The 15563-nt window shown below is 38.9% G+C and overlaps 1 long non-coding RNA gene across 1 annotated transcript; it reads left to right on the top strand.

Annotated features, from left to right (window-relative positions):
• Positions 1-1122: 1122 nt before the first annotated feature.
• LOC306834692 lies at positions 1123-2054 on the top strand. Its single transcript, XR_013780526.1, has 2 exons — positions 1123-1621; positions 1891-2054. It is a non-coding gene; the product is annotated as an uncharacterized lncRNA (long non-coding RNA).
• Positions 2055-15563: the final 13509 nt, after the last annotated feature.

Below are 15563 nucleotides of genomic sequence, written 5' to 3'. Positions count from 1 at the left end.
TTCACTGTACACGCCATGTGGAGCCTGCTGGTGACAGTGTATGTCTGCAATGTCAAACTACAATGTTCGCCAAAAACAAAATGAAGCAGCTTAAAAGAAATGTATTTAAATCTATTTAATATTCTACATAATTCATTAAAGTCATGGGGTCCTTTGACATCTGCACAAAGCTGCAGATGTTTTACCAGTCTGTCACTTCCAGTGTCCTCTTCAGCGCTGGTGTGCTGGGGAGAAAGCTGCAATAAATTGCACATACATTTTCTATTCAGGTTATGTACATTAAATAAGTTGTGTGAGTTGTTTTTTCATTGTACAGGTGTAATGTTTTTGTTCTCTTATTTACTGTAGGGGCTTCCTAAATCTTTGTTTTGAGTTAACTGATGGTCTCACTTCTGATTTAGTGACAGTATTTGAAATACTTAAATGAAAGTGTCTGTTGTGGAATTTTTTTTCCATTACCAAAGAGTGAAAATAAAGAGTGAGAAGATCTATTCAAAAAGGAACCCCAAGATCGATCTGGTCTCAATGAACATTTATTCGAAGGCAAGATAAGCGTTCGAAGACCCCTCTCTCACACGGTGAGGAGAGAAAGAGGCCCAGAGAAAAGGCAAACATGAAAACTTATACATTTCCATCACATTACACAGATCACTCCCCATCACGCCACATAGAGCCACTGCCCACCTGACAGGGCACAATCTATCCCCTAGTGTGAGAAAAGACACTACATGACTATCTACCATCTCCCAAGGCTGAGAAGGAGCTGGAGTCCAGTGAGGAAGAGCCTGGGTGACTCTTCCCACATCTACAGAGTGTGAGAAACAGAATAGAGGGAACAAAATGATGGGAAACAAAACACCCAATATGCTGTGCATGTAGTATTCTAAGACATTTCAGATACATTTTATATGACAGATTCTATGAGACCTTCGTAGTACACATGTAGTACACATGGAGTAAAATTTTCCATAACATTCCTCCCTTTTGATTACATGTTAATCACACCATATGATACTTGGGAAATTTTCTTAAATGTGTGTGCAGTCACAGCAACCCAAACACCCGTAATTCCAATGACAATGTGTAACCACTTCAAGTCAAAACTTCATAAAGGTACAGCATATGGATATTTATGGATTATAGTCTTCTTCATCATCACTGTTGCTGCTGGACTCTCACAATTATTAATAACAGGGGAAGTCATTGAAAGGAGTTGATATTGAACAGTTTGATTCTCTAAGTGCTGAACCCGAGCTCTGGTGCAGGAATAACATAGGGAAATTTGTCACGCTCGAGCAGGCAGGAAACAGGGAGGAGGACCCATGTGCAGAATATACTAATTTATTTAACAAAAAAGCAAACCAAGAACTAAATCCAAAACGTCTCAAAAAACCAAAACCCAAAATCCAAAAACCAGGAGACGAAAACACAGGGCACAACCAGAGATGACGACATATGAAAGACACTGACAACGACAGTGACCCGACAAGAAACTGAGGCAGACACAGAGACTAAATAGACATGGGGTAATCAGACACAGGTGAGACTAACGAGACAGGTGAGGAACATCAGGGTAATCACTAAGGCGGGAAACACAAGGAACAAAGAACACTGAGGACAAGTACAAAGTACAACCTGACACTGACACCACAACCAAAATCAGATATACAAAATAAAACAGGAAACACTAAAGACTAGACTTGGAAACATTAAACACCAAACTAAGAAACTGAAAACACAAGTAACAGGAAAACAAGCCTACAGACAACGGAGAAGAACACAAGGACACAGGGAAACACACTAAGGACTAAAGTTAACCACAAGACTAAGAAACATTAAAGCACCCACGGGAAAACAATCAACACGAGGAAACAAGTACACTAAGGACAGAATGAAACTAGAAGAACCAGAAACAAAACCAAACCATGACAAAATTCATGCCTTGAATTTCCCTTGGGATCAATAAAATTTCTATCTATCTATCTATCTATCTATCTATCTATCTATCTATCTATCTATCTATCTATCTATCTATCTATCTATCTATCTATCTATCTATCTATCTATCTATCTATCTATCTATCTATCTATCTATCTATCTATCTATCTATCTATCTATCTATCTATCTATCTATCTATCTATCTATCTATCTATCTATCTATCTATCTATCTATCTGGGAGTCAGCCCCAGTTGGACACTGTAATGCATATTGATAGTCACCTTACTGAGCACTGGTCACTTTAAAGATAATCACCCTAATTCATGTCTGGTTTCATCCTACTGTTGTGTTATGCTACATCTGTAAGGGTTGACATGATCACCCTAATTAGGTCAAGTTTCACTCTATTGTCTCCAACACTTAATGCTAATCTGCCCCTCAATAGTTGGGTACTTAACGATAATTACCCTAACCACTCCTGGTTTCACCATATTGTCTAGGACACTTAATGCAAATCACTGCTCCTTTAAGTTGGTGAACCAATTTACATTCCTGCATTGACTGTTTAACGACTGTACTCACACCTCTGGCATAAGCTCAAACACCTCTGTACATGCACATGTAACTAGTTTCTAAAGGTCAGCACTTTGTTTCTAAGGCTCTTTAACTGTTTACAGGTCTCTTTTAACCAACACATGTTTTTCTCTCCTCACAGGTTATGTACATTATGCTATATTAGTTTTAAGTCTAACTGCTAATGCTAACTGCACAGGTTTAACATGTAATTATGTTTACTCTTAGTCACATAGGGGCTGCTAAATCTTGTTTGGGGGATTTGTATACAGAGGGGAGGGGGGACAGCGGGTGTGTATTGTAACTAATGTCTTGTGTCCTGCCTGTCTGTATACTGCTACTGGATGCCTTGAATTTCCCTCGGGATCAATAAAGTATCTATCTATCTATCTATCTATCTATCTATCTATCTATCTATCTATCTATCTATCTATCTATCTATCTATCTATCTATCTATCTATCTATCTATCTATCTATCTATCTATCTATCTATCTATCTATCTATCTATCTATCTATCTATCTATCTATCTATCTATCTATCTATCTATCTATCACAAGAAAAAAACAAAATCAGCAGCACAATTCCAATAAACAGCAAATTTATCATAGAAGAAAGAAAGAAAAAGCAGGAGTCATTAAGAGGGATATTACATTCCGCATTGGTACCCAAATATGTGCCTTTGGGGTCTTGACAAGTAATACAGACAGAAGGGTTAACAAAGAGGTTGAGACCTTTTTTTTTTTTTTTTACATGTACACTGATCGAGATTGAACACAAAAACATTAGTCGGTGCAGTAAAGGTGTGAGGATCACGAAGAACATAATAACTTCCGTTACATTCTTCACCCGGGGTAAGATTCACAGTCTGAGTCTGATTTCTTTTCCAGTGAAAAGTTTGAGTCTGATTTCTTTTCCAGTGAAAAGGTTGAGTGTGTTTGCTTTTCCAGTGAAAAGGTGTGGAGTGTGATTGCTTTTCCACAGTAGGAAAACAGAAGTGGAAACATGTACTAAGGCGTGATAAGGAATCAGCAAGCCGTTAGAAGGAGTGGTTTGGGGCAATAATCCAAAAACTATGCGGTTGATGAGTGTTTCGTGTTTCCACCTTTGGTGGGAGACGCATGGACAGGGTCTCCCCAAAGGGACCCCCACAAGGGGAGGCACAAGATGGTAAATCAATCAATCAATCAATCAATCAATCTTTATTTATATAGCGTCAATTCATAACAGGTGCTAGAGCTTTGTAGGTGAGCAGAAGAATTTTAAATTCTATTCTAGATTTTATAGGGAGCCAATGGAGAGAAGCCAATACAGGAGTAATGTGGTCCCTTTTCCTCGTTCTAGTAAGAACACGAGCTGCAGCGTTTTGGACGAGTTGGAGGGTCTTTAGAGATTTACCATAGCACCCTGCTAAAATGGAATTACAGTAATCCAACCTGGAGGTAACAAATGCATGAACTAATTTTTCAGCATCATGTTGTGACAGGATCTGCCTGATCTTAGAGATATTACGAAGGTGAAAATAAGCTGTCCTTGAAATTTGTTTAATGTAGGAATCAAAGGACATATCCTGATCAAACAGAACTCCTAGGTTCCTAACAGTGGTACTAGAGGCTACACTAATACTACTAAGGGCCGTCATATCGGCAGAGAAAGTCTCTCTAAGGTTCTTAGGTCCAATCACTATAACTTCGGTCTTGTAAAGGCAACAGCTCCAATGGTGGCCACACAGGAACGCTCTGAACACCTCAGAGCAATTATGGGCTGGATTAGGGGCGGTTACTGGGCTCTCCAGTGAAGAGGCGGCAGTGGCTGGCGTGAATCCACGTGGCCATCTCTGCGACCTTCAAACGGTGTGGGTCAGCAGAACCTGGTTCGGACCTAACCGGCGCTTGGACTTTCAGTGGCGGTGCCTGTGGTCCTTCACAGCAACCCACTGTCCTGGCCAGAAGGTGTAGAGCGGTCCAGAGGCCGCTGGAACGGGTCGTGCAGCTTTCACCGCCTGGTGGAGACAGAAAGGGACCGTGACAGACTTTTGCAATATTTCAACATGCTACGTTCTAATAAAGCAGTAGATGTTAGTTAGTTTTGTGGAGTTAGTTGTGTGCTGGTTTCCCCTCCAGTGTTATCTAGATGTTTAAACAATATTTCATAAAAGTTAAGTGAGGTGCGTGCACGTGTGCGTGTACGCATTTACATGAGAACAAGCGGAAGTGCTTTTGTCCAGGGTATCTTGGTGTCTTCACAACATTTAGCCAATCTGCTTTTAAAGTGCCATTTTCACGCTCACAGCGCCACCTGACTGTAGATGGGAGGCACAGAGTGTTTTTAGCTTGAACCCATACAGAGCACTTACTTCTTGTTCTGGCTTTCTTAATAAAATGGATGCCATTATCACTGGAGTTAAGGTTTAGGTATGTCCCACCTTGGAATGATCTCTGTCAAAAGAGCTTTTGCGACGGCACTTCTGTCAACATGTTTAGTTGGAAATGCTTCGACACATGGAAACCATGTAAACCACAGTTTAAAATATGTTTACAGTCAGATTTCAGAGAAGAGCGATGTTTCCATAGTGCTCCAATGTCATGAACTACTCCGAAGGGATAACGGGAGTTAGTGTAGATCATGACCGTTTTAGATGCTAATTTGCAGGCCTCAGTTAAAGCCACAAGTTCTGCTGTTTGTGCAGAGTAATAAGATGACAGTGTGCCAGAGGCCAACACATTGTTTTTAGAGCAGACAGCGTATTCTACCCTCTTCAGTCCAATGTCAGAGCAGGAGGAGAAACCATCAATGAACAGGATTAGGTCAGGGTTAATCAGCGGTCGGTCAGAGAGGTCAGCACGAGGTGTGCATACCTGACAGTGACATTGGGGAGGCCAAGCAAGATGGTGGAATAGCGCAATCACCTGGCAGCAGACAAGTGTCATAAGAATATGAAGTGTGAAGACACATTTACACACACTGACCGTTTGTGTGTGACTAAGAAAAGCCACATTATTTGTATTGAACTTTCTACTGTACCTGAGGTCACACGTCTCTCAGACTGAATGAACGTGGGCCGTTACTCTCTGAGTAAACACATCCTTATTAGGAAAGAACCAATCTTGGGCAAAACGATGCCCTCCCTTGTGATGCTCGTCAGAGAGCCCAAACCAATGACAGGACATCCAGACTCCTATATAAAACACTCGGTGAGACGAAAACTTTCACAGAGCTTATTCTGAAGAAGAAGCTTGAAAATGGCGTCCAGAAAGGTCTTGTCCATCGATGGCGCTGTCACCTTCGTGGTTGTCGTGGTTTTCCTCGTTCCATCGGTGTTGACTGCGTTCAAAGATACTTTCATGGACAAGTGTTTGAAGTTTAAAGAGACAAAAGCCAAGTAAGTTTCTTTGAATTTTTAATCCAAGCAAAACAAGTGATGTGGCCTACAAGTTTGCTGAAAGAGGAGAGTGTTTCATCCCCATTGCGCGCACTTTGTTGGGATACGTGCTGAACGGTTTGATCTGGTGTGGGAAGAAAAACAGCCTGGGTAAGTCATCAGTCACGTTAATGTTAAGTCACCTTTAAATCAGCAACCTTTCAGTGTAGTATAGACTAAAGATGACCACATTCCCGAGTGCTGAATTTTCCTGAAGTCAAAACTAAATCTAGTGAAGATACATCAGTGGAACAAACGGCCCGCTGACTTGAGCCTGTCAAAACTTGAAGTTCTATTAAGAGTCATCTTAAAACATTACTTTTCTCTCCTGTGTTTGTGTGTGTGTGTGTGTGTGTGTGTGTGTGTGTGTACATGTGTATAGTTAGTGGATGTATATATGTTGTATGGGATGGTTCAGACTCCTTTAATAGATGTGTTTTGGAGTCAAAAGTCACATATTCTACTTCTTTTCAACAATTTTAAATAAGTCTCAGAGCTCCCAAAAGTGTGTGTGATGTTTCTTGTTGTGACTCCACTCTGATCCTGTATTTGACCATGTCTATAAACCCCTCTATTTCAGCCCTGCTCAGAACAGGCTGTTTCTGTGTCTGTAGCTTTAAATATGTAAATGAGCTGTCTGACCACGCCCCTCTATGGAAGGACTCGGGTGGCTTGGACCTTCTCGCTCCATGTCCTATTGTTTACATGAAACCAAGGCAGACTCAGAGGGCAGAACACACACCTAGCTGTGGGAGTGTCACCCACCTGGGGGAGGTGTTATTGCCCTTTGTGATGTCATGAAGGGAAAATCTCCAAACGACCTGTTTGAGCACACATTTTCTAAAAAGTGGAGCAAGAAAAAGATGGGGAGGATGGACTTTAATTATAATTTTGGGTATTTGTAGACAGACTAGGGAGACATATTAGTAAAACAAATTTGAAAACTTGGAGAAGTTTATTTTGCATAATATGTGACCTTAAAAAATGCTTTTGAATCTCTTAAATTATTTTGTGAACAAGTATTATGTTTTTTTTATTTGTGTCTTTAAAGCACGTTGAGTGTACATCTGTATTAAATTTGCGATACAAATGTACTTCAATTGAAATGAATACAGACAAATGAGACACTTTTTCTACTTTGTCATTTCTGTTATCCTTCACAGTCAGTTGAAGCTTTGTGAAGCCTAAACTCTATAAACTATCACAAAAACTCTAAATGTCTTTTATTCTAGAAACTTTCACTTATAACAAGTGTGGGGAGACCGAGATCAACCCATATATTTCATTTTGGACAACGGCCTCCATCAGGGTAAGTAACCAATGAGAAAGTATTTGTTTTTCATCAGGAGTTCAAACAGGAGAGGGAAGTAAATTAAAAAAAATATTTACGACAAAAAATAAAATGGAAATGTGACTTGACAGAGATACTTTGGCGTTGGACGCTATGGAGGAATGATGTGTGTGGAGAATATCAATTCTGAGCGACAACAGTATTAATCCCTCCATTAAATCCAGACCCTGGTGGTGGTGGAGCTGATGACTTGATGAGATCTGACGGGTGAAGAATTGATGGATGATGATTCTGTGAAGATGGGCGGTTGACGGTTAGGTGGAGGGGCACGAGAAACATCAGCAAGAAGGAACAAAGTTAAATCGAGAGTCATATTAAAAAGGGGAGCAGAACGATGATAGGTTGAAAATGAGGCAGGAATGCCATGTGATTGGTTGGATAAGTACAGCTGAGAAGACAGGTGATTACCCAATGACAGCCCCAGAAAATGACAGCTTGAAAATGACAGCAGAAATGTGAGTGAGTCTGCAAAAAGAAATGAATGAGAGATCGACCCGATCGTAAAGGCAATCATAGTCTTCCTGACTGAACTTACGCTAGAGCTTCATTATCATTGATTTCACCAACACAACTCGGATGGATGGATGGATGGATGGATGGATGGATGGATGGATGGATGGATGGATGGATGGATGGATGGATGGATAGATAGATAGATAGATAGATAGATAGATAGATAGATAGATAGATAGATAGATAGATAGATAGATAGATAGATAGATAGATAGATAGATAGATAGATAGATAGATAGATAGATAGATAATCACTTGTTCTTTTGTCTGCTGCAGTATGCACAACATGCCTGTGGTGTCGTCATAGTGCTGCTGAAGATTTACCAGATCCATACGATCCAGAGAGGTAGGCAGCAGCACGACACTTGGACAGTTTCATGAACTCCTCAGGGGTTTTAACTTATACTCGTAGGATAAACTTCTGCTATAAGTTTCAGTAAAATGTGGTTGGTAGCTCATTTTCAGCGGTACACAACTTTCTGTTTCGTCACTGTCTGTGTATTTTTATTGAAAGATTGGGGGAAAAAAGAAGAACACAGATTTCCCCATCCAGGGCCATGCGGACCAAAAACACTGTTCTTGAATAATTTGTGTTTACAGATTCTCGGTGGAGAGCACTTTATGTTACATTTGTATTGTATAAAAAGCTGTATACAAATGAAGTCTGAAGCTGTGTTTTAAAATACGTCAGCCCTGTACTTTAAAATGCTGCCTGATGTAACGGCCCCATTAACCTGACTTGTATTCTTTTTCAATGTTTCTCTCCATATCGTCTTTTCAGTTTCTTAGTACGTGATGAGGTACCATATCTTGAACATCCCAAAGTGACAAAACTTGTTGTTATCATGTCTGTTAAGGCAAAAGGGTAAGATTTCATTTGGATTTCTTATAGCAGGCTTTGGCCACATCTCTTTGAAACTAAATTCGCCTGTTTGTTTGTTTTACGTTGGTACTTGTCTCCAGTTGGCTTAAAATAAGTACAAAGACAAACTGGTAAACATAGTAAACCATGTGCTGTTCTGTGTCCTCCCTGCATTTCTTTTATTTAGGACGCAGTGCAACAATGAATCTCTCAAGAATTTACAAAATGTCCTCAAAGGAAAGAACATCGGTTATGTTTGCAAGGAAGTGCTCACGTAAGTTGACTGAAGATCACAGGTAACATCGTTCTGTGCTGAGGCTGTCACATAACAATCATGTTTATTCCTTTTGTGCTTTTAATAACCTATCAGGGTTCTTCTAATGGTGTTATATATAAAAAAGTTACTATTATGATTATTCTTTGTTTCATTGTAGGTCTGAGCTGGAGAAGTGCGAACATGCAAAATCTGCTGATGGAGTCTGTCCATGTAAAGAGTTATTTAAAGTGTGATTTTATTGACTTAGTTGGATCACACAGTCTCTGATTTAATATCAAACTGTCTGTAGACAATGATGTGAAATCTTGAAAGGTAATCCTAATGATACATTTATATTCTGTCTTAAATAATTCAATGAGCATTGTGGGCACTTATCTCAAACCACACAGCCTTACTATAGCTCCTTCTGTTACTTCTATTCCATAATATGAGTTTACAGACAAATGTGCCCACTTTATCTTTTTCATCCAATTTCTGAATACTTGTGCTCCTGTGTTTCTTTTTTTGATCATTTGAAACTGGAACCTGCTGCCTCTGGTTTGACGAGGGTGTATGCAGAAAAAGAAAAACACAACATCGCTAAAAGAAAATAAAGTGCTTTAAATACACACCTGATGGTGTCATACTCGTGGGTTTAGACCTCGCACCATCTTTATATTTGTGAAATGATGGCGTATGTTTGTTGACACACACAGGAGGGGTAGTGAGAGTCCTTCAATGTGAGACTATACTGTTGTGAGCAGGAAGGAGGAGGCTCAGCCGAGCAGTGTTTACCTCCTCTTTCCTTTCCAGCGACTTGCTGCTGTGTCACACGTACCGTAATCAGTGTGTTGGTGCTGGGAAGGAACCTGAGGGTTTCTCTCTGCACAGATGTGACTGTGAAAACCACAAAATGGGGTTCTCTGATTAACCTAAAAGTCTTTTAATAAAATTCAAATCACTACCTTAAAGAGAAGTTAGGCTCATGACTGTTTGAATATCAGTTGTATCTTTTTATAGACATGAGAATATGAAGTGTTCAAATAATATATTTACACACACTGACCGTTTGTGTGTGACTAAGAAAAGCCACATTATTTGTATTGAACTTTCTACTGTACCTGAGGTCACACATCTCTCAGACTGAATGAACGTGGGCCGTTACTCTCTGAGAATCAAACACATCCTTATTAGGACAGAACCAATCCTGGGCAAAACGATGCCCTCCCTTGTGATGCTCGTCAGAGAGCCCAAACCCATGACAGGACATCCAGACTCCTATATAAAACACTCGGTGAGACGAAAACTTTCACAGAGCTTATTCTGAAGAAGAAGCTTGAAAATGCCGTCCAGAAAGGTCTTGCCCATCGATGGCGCTGTCACCTTCGTGGTTGTCGTGGTTTTCCTCGTACCATCGGTGCTGGCTGCGTTCAAAGATTCGTTCAACACAAGGTGTTTGAAGTTTAATGAGACACAAGTGTAAGTATATTTACATTTTTAATCTGGGTTGTGTAAAAACATATTGTCTATCATATTCATGATGTATAAAAGTGTGAAAAACTTTTCTTGTCCGAAAAAATATTTATTTTTCAGCTGTGATAAAGCATGGACCCTCTTCGAACGAGGTCATGAAAAGAAGGACCCAAATAGAGTCACTGCGAAAGACTATGAGAAACTCTTCACTGAGGTCCCCTTCACGCATCCATGCCACAAAGTAAACATCTGTAACCACACATCTGTCTGACTAACATCTTTATTCTTGTGAATTAACGCAGATTGGTATACTTAACGTTTATCTCTTTTGGCTTCAGACACTGCTGTACAGCAAAACAAAGGATTTGATCCATAAGTTGGTTGTCAAAAAAGAGTGGTACACCCACATTTGGAACACTATGTTTGGAAAAGTGGTGGAGGATGATACCTGGTGTGGGAAGAAGAACAAACCAGGTAAGTAATTATTCATAGTGACTTTAAGACGTCTTTAAATCAGCAACAGTTCAGTGTAGTGTAGACTAAAGATGACCACATGCATGCTGAATTTTCCTGAAGTCAAAACTAAATCTGGTGAAGATACATTTAGCCAATCAGTGGAAGAAACGACTAATTATTATTATTATTATTATTATTATTATTATTATTATTGTTATTAGTTATTCAAGCTATGGTAAAAGTTTAGTTAATATAACTCAAATAGAGTTAGTTACTTGTTTAAATTGAGTAGATTCAAATAAAGCACACAAATTAATTAACCAAAGTGAAACAAAAGATAAATGTTCAATTTAGTAAAAGGAAATAATTGAATTCAATATATACATTATATATAATTGAGTAAAACTGATCTTTATGTTCAGTGTATAACACTAAATGTCTTTCAGGAACTTTCACTGGTCCTGACTGTAATGGTAATAAAGTCCCTCGTAATTCATATTTTGAAATGGCCTCCATCAAGGTAAGAGAGACAAGAAATCACTTGTTTTTCATCTCTTACATTAATTCAGTCAGTGACGTGTGCAAAAAGAGTCTCAGCTGATGACAACTGAGCCTAACTGCAGAAACCTGACACATAATTAAATATGATGGATAGATGTATCATTTATGAAATAAATAATTGATAACTTGTTCTTTTGTCTTCTGTAGTTTGCACAACATGCCTGTGGTACCGTCACAGTGCTGCTGAATGGAGAGGTAGATGTCCCATACGATCTTACCAGGTAAGCAGCAGCACTACACTCGTAATGTGGACAGTTTAATGAACTCTTTAGTGATTACCAACAAATGCAGCTTTGTTTGACACCTGCAGAGTGCTTTAAATATTATCATTAGGCCGACTGATGTCAGCAAGTTAATCATCAATAATTCATGAATCTCTCAGTGTAGTATGTTAAGTTTCTCCCAGCTGTTGCGCGATGCTAGCACAGAGGTTTTAACATAAACTCGTAGGATATATAGCTCATACAAAGGTTTGACTGTCCTGATGACAAACAAAGTTTGAAGTGTGGAGAGGCAGTCTGAACTGAAAGTCTGAGGCACTCTGATGTCGTATAAAAATCCTTCATGAAACACGGATGTGTCTGTGTTTTGACTCTGCATCAAGATATCTCAGTCAATTATATCCTGTTAACCTGACTTGTATTCTTTCTCAATGTTTCTCTTCTGTTATTAGTTACTTTGCAAAATATGAGGTGCCAAATCTTAGACATCCAGGCGTGAATAGACTGATCGTTCTCCTGTCTGTTAACAAAATAGGGTAAGATTTCATTTGTATTTCTTATTGCTTTTGCCACATCGCTTTAAAAACAAAATACGCCTGGGTTTTTTTGGTGGTAGTTGTCATCAGTTCACTTAAAATAAGTGCAAAGACAAACTAGAAACATAATAAACCATGTGCTGTTCTGTGTTTTTCCTGCATTTCTTGTATCTAGGAAGCAGTGCAACAATGAATCTCTCAAGAATTTAAAAAATGAACTGAAAAAAGGAATCAAATATGTTTGCAAGGAAGTGCTCAAGTAAGTTGACTGAAGATCACAGGTAACATCGTTCTGTACTGAGGCTGTCACATAACAATCATGTTTATTCCATTTCTGCTTTTAATAACCTCTTAGGGTTCTTCTGATGGTCCGGTTAAATATGTTTGTTGGGTATTTTTTTTTAATTTTCTGTTTGCTCTCCTGTGTTTGCTTTCTTTTCCTTGATTCCTCTTTAATATAGTTAATATTATCATGATTGTTCTTTGCTTATTGCAGATCTGAGCTGGAGAAGTGCAAAGGAATAAAACCAGGCAAAAAGTGTCAATGTTTAATTATATAACAGTGTAAAAAAATAATGTGCTCACCTCGATTGACTCAGTTGTGAACGCACAATAAAATAATCTCATCAAAAATGGAAGCAGTCCCTGATTTAATGATGTGATGTTTAGAAATCTTGAAAGGTAATCCTAATGATACATTTATGTTCTGTCTGAAATGATTCAATGAGTATTGTGAGCACTTATCTCAAACCACACAGGAACTTAAAGAGGAGGAGTGAGAGTCCTTCGATGTGAGACTACACTGTCGTGAGCAGGAAGGAGGAGGCTCAGCCGAGCAGTGTTTACCTCCTCTTTCCTTTCCAGCGACTTGCTGCTGTGTCACACGTACCGTAATCAGTGTGTTGGTGCTGGGAAGGAACCTGAGGGTTTCTCTCTGCACAGATGTGACTGTGAAAACCACAACATGTGGTTCTCTGACATGTGTAGTACTGCCTGAAATATTGTTGTAGTTTAAGTCTCTGCAACAACCATGAACAAAAACATGCTAATGCTAATCTTCAGCACTTTCAAGACAATAACAAGGTCTGTTTTAAGTCACACCTACAGTCAAATAAATACTTTGGACTTTCACTTACACACAATAGAAACCAAAATCAGACTTATACTTGAAACTTTTCAATAAATATCCATCAGTTCACAAAAAGGTTCATGCTAACAGGCTAAATGATGTTTCTTCTGCCTACATAACCAACAATACCGTAATTAGGCTACATAGCTCATAAGCTAGCTTTTTTCTACTTTCAGTCTATGACCCGATATGCCTTCATGTCATAGCTTTAGCTTTATAAAACCACAATGGTGGTATCATGTTGCTGAAGGTGTAAAAAAATGAACATTTTTCAATAAATCAACATTTTGATCCCAAACTCCAACATCTGCCAATCCTAAAAGAATGATGAAGTGCAAACCACAGATGTTCACTATCTGTTATTTCAGGGAGCTCTGGAGGATAACCAGCAGCTGCCGCCATGCTGGGAATCCTGTCTTAGCCTCCCCCTTCAGTCAACCTAATGACAGGCTGAGATCTGGAGCTGAGGGGGGCCCACCTGTCAATCAGGTCAACTACACGCTTCTATGGATAACACATATCATTCATTAAATCAAAACGGATGCATTAAAAAAAAAGAAAATAAAGCGACCCCATAAAGTGTGTACTCATGGAGATTACTGGCCTCCTGCCAGGAAAAATGTCACTCTTCACTTATTTTCTTTATTTAAGAAGAAGCCAAATGTTGTTGTGTTGTTGTTTCTAAAGAGACAATCAAAATTACAAAAACAGAAACAGAAGATGTAAAACTCCATTATGACTAACACAAACACAAAAGTTATTTATTATTTTAAGTCTTATTGGAGAGATCACTTTTTTAAAAATCTTTGTGCAACAGGTTGGTGTCATTTTATTTCGGTAGGAGATTCCCAGATAGACTGAAATTGATGCAGCTATGTGTAGAACTATTGAAATAGGTTTCAGTAATACACGAGCTGACTAAACGCACTCCCTGCATAATCAGATGAGTTACTGGAGGAGTGGCTGCAGCGTGTTTTCCCCTTTCCTTCTTCCCTGAAACAATCTCTGACTCAACACCTTTTAGAACAGCCTGTCCGAACACTGAGTAATCAAATGAACCTGAGAGATGTGTGAGTTTCCCTTTATAACTCTAGCACGAGACTTCTCATTTATCTTTTTTTTTTTTTTTTTCTGAAAAAGCTTACGGGTTGAAGCCTAGTTAAATCACCGGAAGTTTCCCACGCTAAACTGCAAGCTGTAAAACATGTTGATTAATACAATTCTGTAGATTTGAAGTAGTCTTAATCTCGATGGCAATTACAGTGTAAAGGTTTTTTATTTTATTTTATTTGGTTTAAAAAGTTAATTTTAAATGTTTTTTAAAATTAACTTACAGTCTAATTAAACCGATAGAAGACTAAATTTAAAAATACATTTTGGCTGTGTTCGAATATAAAATGCTTACGTGTATTTCCAATGATTAGGCCTACATTGTGTATTTTTTTTTATTTTGTCTGTTATGCATTTTGGCCTTTATTTAAGTAACTATATCAATCGTGTTCCTGAAAGTGCTTTTGCTCCTTTTGAACCAATGTTGTGACAAGCTACACTCAAACATTATGACGCTTAAACTAAGATGAACCGTGTAGTATCATTTCTTGCAGCGTGTACACTGTTGTCCTAGTCATCGATCCGGTCCGTGAATGCATCATTAATTACCGCTCGTGCTGAGTCTGAGCCGCTCGTACTTTCCTTTCCTTCGATAATCTCCGTCAGCGGCTCGAGACCTGTGGCTGCACGAGCCGCGGTGAGGGAACCCCGGCAGCTGATTGGCCAACGCTAGTTTTGCAACGTCACAGGGGATCGTCAGTATAAATGAACTCAGAGACGACGATGTTTACAGGTTCAAACAACCCAGTTTATCGGTGGGATCTCGGCAGCACGTGCCCCGGACCTTAGACAATAATAACATGGTGAGTGTGATTTTATTATGGTCGTATCTATTCTTTATTCATGTTTTTGAGTGTTTTATATATTTATTCTGTTGAAACACGAACTTCTTCTCAAGCCAAAACTCATTCATAATTAATTCATAACTCATTGATTTTACCTAGAGCGTGCAAGAGAAATGCTTTTATCCTAAATGTATTTTTATTATCATTATTATTATTATTATTATTATTATTATTATTCCTGCTCAAATGACAAAAACTGAGAACATTTTGCTTAACTGTATTAGAGAGAGACATGTGCAGTGATCGCGTGACTGTGTGAAGATCCTTCACGTCCTCTGTGGTTATTATGACTAAAGTTAAGTCGACGTCGTGTCA

The sequence above is a fragment of the Symphodus melops genome, assembly GCF_947650265.1.
Source record: "Symphodus melops genome assembly, chromosome: 14".
NCBI lineage: Eukaryota > Metazoa > Chordata > Actinopteri > Labriformes > Labridae > Symphodus > Symphodus melops.
The sequence above is the reverse complement of the archived record's forward strand: the minus strand, read 5'-3'. Positions and strand labels throughout refer to the sequence as shown.